Here is an 8,694-nt window from a genome sequence, read left to right on the forward strand (position 1 = left end):
TCTCTCTCTCTCTCTCTCTCTCTCTCTCTCTCTCTCTCTCTCCAAAGTCAGTGAGCTCTCAGTAGCTCAAGTCAGCTGTTTCTGTGGGTATCACCATCATAGTCTTGACCCCCTTGTTCATATTATCGCTACTCCCTCTCTTGGACTAGTCTCAGGTAGCTTTGCCCAGTGCTTTACTGTAAATCTCTGTATCTGTTTCCATCAGTTGCTGGTTGAAGGTTCTAGGATGACAACTAAGTCATCAGTTTGATTACAATGATCAATTTAGGCATCTTCTCCACTGTTGGTTAGAGTCTTAGCTAGGGTCATCCTTGAGGATTCCTGGGATTTGGGATCCTCCTGGGAAGGGGAAACAGACAGGAATTCCTGAGAAAACTGGGGGGAGGAGAGAATGGAGTGTGGAAGGGGAGGGGGAGAGGAGAAAAGGAAGAGGAGGGAAGAAGGGAAGGGAAGAAGAGAATATGAGGGAATGGGTGCTCAAGAAGGGGAAAGGCAGTGAGAGAGAGAAAGGAAAGAGATATCTTGATTGAGGGAACCATTAAAGGGCTAACGAGAAACATAGCAGTAGGGAAAATCCCAGGAGTCCTCAAGGATGACCCCAGCGTGGCTGCAATCTTAAATTGTGTTCTCTTTCATGCGTATGTCCCCAAATCCCAATGGTAACTCATTAATGCATTCAATCCATGTAAGAAATGATCCAAACTAATGAAGTTAGAGATGAAAAGGGAGACATTCCAAGAGAAACTGAGAAAATTCCGAGGACCATAAGAACATACTTTTAAAACTTCTTTTCTTTTCAAAGATTTATTAGGGTGTTCTGCCTGCATGTATGCCTGCAGGCCAGAAGATGGCACCAGAGATCATTGGTTGTGAGCCACTATGGGATTTCTGGAAATTAAAACTCAAGTCCTCAGCCAGTGCTCTTAACCTCTGAGCCATCTCTTTAGCAGTTTAAAAACTTCCAATCTACCAAACTGGGAAATCTAAAAGAAATGGATGAATTTCTAGATATATATTCCCTGTCAAATGTGATAGAAATGAAAGCAAACAATTTAAATAGACCCATTTAAATTTAATGTAACTTAAATTCTCCCAACTAACAAAAAGCCTTAGTCAGGTGGATTTAGTTCAGAATTTTATTAGACATTTCAAAGAACTAGTGCCAATATTCCTTAAACTATTCCAAAAGGTAAAAAAAGAAAGGAGCATTTCCTAATTCTTTTACAAAGTCAATATTACCCTGATACTAAAACCTGACCAGACTTAACCAAGAAATTAAAAAAAAAAAAAGAAAAGAAGAAAACTATAGATCAATATCTCTGATGAATACAGACCCAAAATTCTCAATGAAATACTTGCAAACCAAATTTAAGAACACTTCAAAGTGATTTTTTCACCATAATCAAGTTGGCTTTATCCCAGAGATGTAGGGATGGTTCAACATACATAAATCAATAAATAATACACCACATAAATAGACTAAGTGACAGAAATCACTTGATCATCTCATTAGTTTCAGAAAAGGCCTTTGTTAAAATCCAATATGCATTTATGATAAAAAAAAAAAGTCCTGGAGTGGATGGGGATACATAGAGCAAGTCTCAACATAAAGCTATATACAGGAAGCCCATAAACTGTGTGGTATGGAAGCACCTTCTGCCTATGTGTTGCTTTTATTGGTTAATGAATAAAGTTCTGTTCCTCCCTGCCATAGGCTCAAAGCAGTTCTTTTTTTCTTAATCAATAAAAGCAACACATAGACAGAAGGACCTCCCACACCAACTGTGTGTCACAGAAAGGCAGTGCTGAAAAGGAAAGCTTATGGCACCACTAAAATTAATAAACACATTTGAAAAGTTCATACAAAGAGACAATGGAACAAATAATTGATTTGTTGGAAGAGTAGCAAGAATAACATTTAGTCACATTAGTCAAAAGAGAAAGAAGACTCAGATTAATAAAACCAGAGATGAAAAGGGTTTGATGCATGTGTTTAGGATTTGCAGTGCCCTCTTAGTTAACTGCTTCCTTGATTAGAATGAAGTGTCCTTTATCTCTTCTGATTAGTCTTGGTTTGGAGTGTATTTCGTCAGATATTAGGGAGGCAATAGCTGCTTGCTTCCTCGTTCCATCTTCTTGGAGAATATTTTTCAATCTTTAACTTTGGAGTAGTACATATCTTTAAAGCTAAGATGAATTTCTATTATAAGCAACAGAAATATGGATTTCCTTTATTAATCCATCAGATAACCTGTGTTTTCAGAGAGTAAAGACCATTACTATTTAAAGTTATTAGTGAAAAGTGTGTGTTGATCGCTCTCACTTTGCTGCTTTTCTTACTGTTTGTGTTCTTGTTCACACTTTGTGTTTCAGTAATTAGAGCTCTACTTGTTTCCTTTCTATAATTTATTGGCTATGCTTCTTCCTGTGTGTTTCTTGGAATTGAATGACTGCGGTACCAGGTGAAACAGAAACTTCTGTCTACAAATGGTGCCCAAATGTTTAGCAAGAATTCCCACACAAAGCCTGAGAAAGCTTTTTTTTAAAAAGGATTCTAGACAGACAAAAACAAAGTCAAGGGCAGCTTCTTGGTAACCATTTTTTTCCTCTGGTAGGCTGTTTGCTGGTGGCAAGCAGAGGCATGGCTCCTTTAAGAGAGGCTTCCTGACTCAGCATTAACAGTAAAAACCTTGCAGCTCTTTTAAGAGGCCCTGTCACCAAACACTTAAAGGGTGTTTATAAGCAGCTGGCTTTAGGCTTCTTGGTGGTAGAATGGACCCTAGCATCTACCCAATGGTTGCTTATTTGTTTGATTGATTGACAGGGTCTCACTCTCTAGCACAGTCTGGCCTTGATCTTGTTATTTTCTAACCTCAGCATCCTGAGTGTTAGACTAAGTGTTCCTAAGTGTTAGGCTTCTGGGTGTGCTATTTTTAAGAGAATTTTACCATTTAATCTGACATGATGGTCCCCCAATTTATATTTTTATACTGATGTATTTGCGTGTGTATGTGCATTTGTGTGTGTTTGTGAGTGGGTAGAAGGAGAGGGTTATTTTACTCCACTGTTTAAAGGGTGTAAAGCATTGTGAGATGAAGGCATGGTGGTTCAGGTGACCGTCCATGGTGATGGTGACCGTCCATGGTGGTTCAGGTGACCATCCATGGTTCAGGTGACCGTCCATGGTGATGGTGACCGTCCATGGTGGTTCAGGTGACCATCCATGGTGGTGGTGACCGTCCATGGTGATGGTGACCGTCCATGGTGGTGGTGACCGTCCATGGTGGTGGTGACTGTCCATGGTGGTGGTGACCGTCCACGGTGGTGCTGGTGCCTCTGTCCACTTTATAAGAAACTTCTTCACATATTGTCAGGTCAGGAAACAGTCCTTGAGCCAGCAAGAGAAGAGGATATCACCTTCAAAGCTCATCCCAAGATTCCATTTCTGCTTGTTGGGCCATATGTCCCAAAAGTTATAAGACCTTCCTAAATAGTTTCACCAGCAGGGGATCAAGTATTCAAACTAATGACTCTGAAGGGGCCATTTTAGATTCAAATTATAACTCACACACATGCATGCATGCGCGCACGCACACACACACACAAGTGTGCACACACACAAGCACACATGCTCATCAGGCTATATCACATATTTAATTGCCAAAATTCATAAATCTATAGCACATGGCAGTTCTATCTTATACCACCGCAGATTAAATGAGCCTCTTTTTTTTTTATGAAGTATGCAACGTCAGATCTTTGTTATAACAATACAAAATGGACTGCTAATACTGTGGTCTTTAGAAATAAGCTAGGAATTTAGTGACCAAAAAACAAGAGAGTGGCACAAAGAATTTGAATTTTCATTTCAAATATATCAAAAATACTTAAACTTTGTTTTCAATTTCAGTTCAATTTTGGGCAACATTTTCATGGAGTTAGTGGAAGACTGTAGTAGATCTGCCATCTAAGTTATTTCTTGTCTGAGGAGATACAATATGCTGTTTTGTTTGCTTGCTTGTTTGATTGGTTGGTTGGTTTTTGGAGATCAGGTCTTGATACATAACCCAAGCTGACTTTGAGCCCATGATGTTTGCTCATGCTCAGATGATAGAAATGCATATTGTATACTTTTATGATATACATTAAAGCTATAAAAATGCAACACATAATACTTATATGTGCCGGGTGGTGGTGGCGGCTCACACCTTTAATCTCAGCACTTGGGAGGCAGAGGCAGGTGGATCTCTGTAAGTTCGAGACCAGCCTGGTCTACAAGAACTTCAGTTTCCAAAAGCTATAGAAAAACCCTGTCTCCAAAAACAACAACAACAAAATACTTACATGTTTACTCCGATATTCCATAAACCAAGAGTTCCTGAAGGTACAATGTAAAAATGAATCTGAGGGCAACTTGCACACATGAGATCCATGTGAACTTCACCACTTAAGTTAAGCATAGTGTTGCTGTGGGAGCTCCTTCCGCTCCTTCAGCCAATAGCCGTTGAGATACCAGCCCACTGGGGCATGGTCTCTTTCTCTTTAAAAAGTAGCATCAGCCCTCCACTGTCTCTCTTGCTCCAGCTACTAGACTTCTTTCCTGGCTGTCGTGTAGGATGGTGTTCTGTAAGTTTTTTCCCCTCAAATAAATAACCCTTTAAATCGAAACTGGTGTGGCATTGTTTTACGCTTTATCTGGTGCCCATGCTTTATAGTGTAGGTATGAAAATTAGGAAGTTAATACCAATACACTATTATTACATTATTAGTAGACTTAAATTTTACAAACTGTCTCATTAATGTTTTTCCTCTTTTCTACTTTTTTTCATTATCTTCTTGCATTTTGTTCCCGAGTTGATATAGAACCCAGGCCTCCTACCTGCTAAACAGGTGTTGTACCACTGAGTGATATAATGGTTTTCTTTAAAGCACAAAACCATTTCTGAGATGGGTGTGGTAGGCTGATATTAATAGACATGGCTCTTAGGACACTAAGATCTGGGGGAGGGGAGGGAATGTGAGCTTGAGGCCACCATGGGTACATAGTGATAATCTGTCTGTAAAAAATAAACAAAAAAACTTATCAGAACAAAATCTAAGATCAAACATAGAATTTAGTTGTCATGCCTTTTCTCTCTTAATCTGAAGTGCTTACTTGGTGTGGCAGTTTGAATGTAATTGGCCCCTTTAACTTGTGGCACTATTAAAAGGTTTGGCCTTTTAATAATGGCACTATTAAAAGGCTTGGCCTTGTTGAATTAAGTATAGCCTTGGAGGATGTGAATCACTGTGAGGTCTCCTATGTTCAAACTTCTAGTTCAGTTCACTTCCTGTTGCTTGCTGGTCAGGGTATAGGACTCTCCGTCGCTTCTCCAGCACCATGTCTGCCTGCACACCACCATGTCTGCACCATGATGATAGTGGACTAAACTTCTGAAAATGTAAGTCACCCCAGTTAAATGTTTTTCCTTTATAAGAGTTGCCATGGTCATGGTGTCTCTTCACAGTAATAGAAGGCCTAACTAAGAAACTTGGTCTTTCTTTTACAGCCTTGACATTTTGAAGCACACAGAATGTCAGGCTCAGGTTATGTGCTTTTGGCCAGGAGTAACAGAGAAGTGGCCCGTGTCCTTCCCAGTGCATCCTGTCAGGAAGCATCACTAGTTACACCATCTGGTTATCTCATCAAAGCGCGGTGAGACAAGCATCTGCACTTTAAATTACTGTCTCCTATATGTAATGGGGCTGGGGTTATTCTTAATGCTAAAGCAAAGGGATCACCAAGAGTTTCTGTGTAAAAAGAGAAGTTAGCTGGCTCTGCTACTTCATCTTTCGAGGAAGTGCATACAACAGGAAAAATGTTTAAATGGGAATCTTCTGAAAATTTTAGTGCTTCTGCCACAGAACTATTTATCAAAGACTATAGATCTGAGTTCCCTGGAGACAGTGAAGCCTTAGAGGAACAGCTCTTCTTCTACTGAGAGCAGCCCCTGGAGAGCTAAAATACCAGGAAACCAGAGTTTCTAGGATGCTTCATGTATTTGGCACACTGTTGGATCGCTCTTCAAACCCCCTGACAGGTTGTTAATGTCCTATGCTATTAGTCATGCTTTACAATCGAAGGAATACACATGCCAGTGCTAAAACTGTGAGTCTGCACTGCCAGGTTCTGTGACTTTTCAAGGGGAAAGTCTATTGAAATTGTACAAGTGATTTGAGATGTGTTTGTTTGTTTGTTTGTTTGCTAAAGTTATAAATATAATGCAGTAAACTGGATGTTCTTAATTCTTTCTTTCTTTCAAGTGACCCTATCCTGTAGAAAAGTGTACAGTATGCCTCCTTCCTAGTTGTAGTTATAAGACAACACTGTTCACATTGTGATGCCAACTGTGATAGCCATTTTAGGTTGTCAATTTGACGACATCTGAAGTTAACTAAAACCCAAGCAATTGGGCACACCTGTGAAGAATTTTTCTTTCTTTCTTTCTTTGTTTGCTTTCTCAAGATAGAGTTTCTCTGTAGTTTTTGGAGCCTGTGCTGGAACTAGTTCTTGTAGACCAGGTTGGCCTCGAACTCACAGAGATCTGACTGTCTCTGCCTCCCGAGTGCTGGGATTAAAGGCGTGTACCACCACCGCCTGGCTGAGGATTTTTTTTCTTAATTAAATCATTTGAGAAGGAAATACCCACTTTTAATCTGCATCTTTCATATGGAAAGCTATACCTTTAATCCAGATCTGTGAGGTGGGAAGAGCCACCTTTAATCTGGGCCACATCTTCTGCTGGCAGCCTGTAAAAAGGACATGAAAGAAGGAAGCCCTCACTTTGCCTGCTTGCTCTCACACTTGCTAGCAAGACCATTCCTTCACAGGCATCAGAGCCTACTTCTTCGAAATTCTGACTTTTACTGAAGACCAACTGAGATATACAGCCTTGTTGACTTAACAACTATGGGATTCTTGGACTTTCTCTTCATAGACAGCCATTGTTGTATTAGCTGGACCACAGCCTGTAAGTCACTGTAATAAATCCCATATACATCCATATATGTAATAAATCCCATATATATGTGATATATATGTGTGTATATGTGTGTGCATAATGTATACACACACATATCTATATGCAAAGCTTCTGAGGTCAGTTTGCTAGGACTGTTAGAACAAAGTCCACAGGCTGGATGCCTTGAACAATGGTAACAAGAACAATGGTTCTTGGAGATGGAGAAAACCAGAGGGAGGGGCAACCAAAGCTATGAATGTATGAAAAAGCTATATAGGAACCTATATTTAAAAGATTAAAAGTTTTTAACAGAGCTACTCCACATGGGTGGACAATGCTGCTATCAGAAGTCATAGATTTTTAAACCCAAATTCCAGTGTTGGTATACATTATCTTTTCTAACTTTTCTAAAATTATTGGCCCAGGATCAGCAGTGGGTCTCAACCTTCCTAATGTTGTGATCCTCTAATACAGTTCCTCATGCTGGGATCACGAACTGTAATATAAGTATCCGATATGCCACATATCTGACATGCAACCTAAAGGTCACAACCCACAGGCTGAGAACTGCTGCCCTAGAGACTCCCAGAACAATACAGGCTAATGTCACTGCCCTTGTCACTGTCACATGTCACCAAAGCTAGATGGTAAGACCTTTTTACTGAAGACAACACACATTGTAGATGTAAGATTTAAAAACCGCAGCTGAGCTGAAAGTTTTCTCCTTGCTGGCTAACATCTGTAGTGCTGGAAGGTGCTCTTCCAGGTGTTGCAGAGGAAAGTCATCAACCTAACCCAGCTACGGACTGTGTCATATACTGACCTGCCAGACTGCCCACAGATGAAACAGTGGCACGGCTGTTCCAGAGTTAAGCTTCTATTTTCTAATTAGACGGCAGGCCTACTCCATGAGATAGAAAAGATGCTGTCTACTGCACACCTGGCCAAAAGTCTATTCCTAGAGATGTCGTGGTCCACATGAAGAATTCTATTGTTGATGTTTTGCCGTGGTCCCTATAAAGAATTCTATTGTTGATGTTTTGCTGTACACTGGTGTTATATCATTCACAGGTATCATATCTGGGTAGGAGTGTTGGTTGCTTCTCTTTGGAAGCTTGCACAGTGCCTTTAGGTTCCATGAAAGCTAAAACTCTGGAAGGATGTTTTCGGGTCAGTTCCAGCTCAGAATTTTTTCTGAAATGTATGATGTCATTAAGGACTTACCTTCCAGTTCTGGGGAAAACAAAGAGCAATGGCAAGAGCCTACAATATTTTGAGAGTCTCTTGAACACCCTTGACCAAAAATTAAAAACTTCTCAAGCATAGTATTGAGCTTTTTTTGTTAGATGACTCTTAGATAGAGCATGGTCAGTCCAAATGAGAAATCATTTAAACTATGTTTGTTTTTGCACATATACATGTGTGTTATATGTAATGTTAGGCTGATAATTAACAGTATGACTACTTCTTACTTTTTTAGAAATCCTTACAGTCGTTCTTACCCTCCTTATATATTGGTCTTCTGTCGCCGTCCCTCATTAGAGCCCACTCCATCTTCATTCCCCATCAGACTGCTCGCACCTTGGTATTCCCCTCTCTATTACCTGTTCACCCAACCAACCAGACAATGGTCCCTTTTTATTATCCTGGTTTCTGCAGCTGCTTCACATTTGAAGATTTGGAGCTAGTAGCT

Source organism: Alexandromys fortis, unplaced genomic scaffold, assembly GCF_014885135.2.
Source record: "Alexandromys fortis isolate MF-2015 unplaced genomic scaffold, M_Fortis_MF-2015_v1.1 scaffold_386, whole genome shotgun sequence".
In the NCBI taxonomy this organism is placed as follows: Eukaryota; Metazoa; Chordata; class Mammalia; order Rodentia; family Cricetidae; genus Alexandromys; species Alexandromys fortis.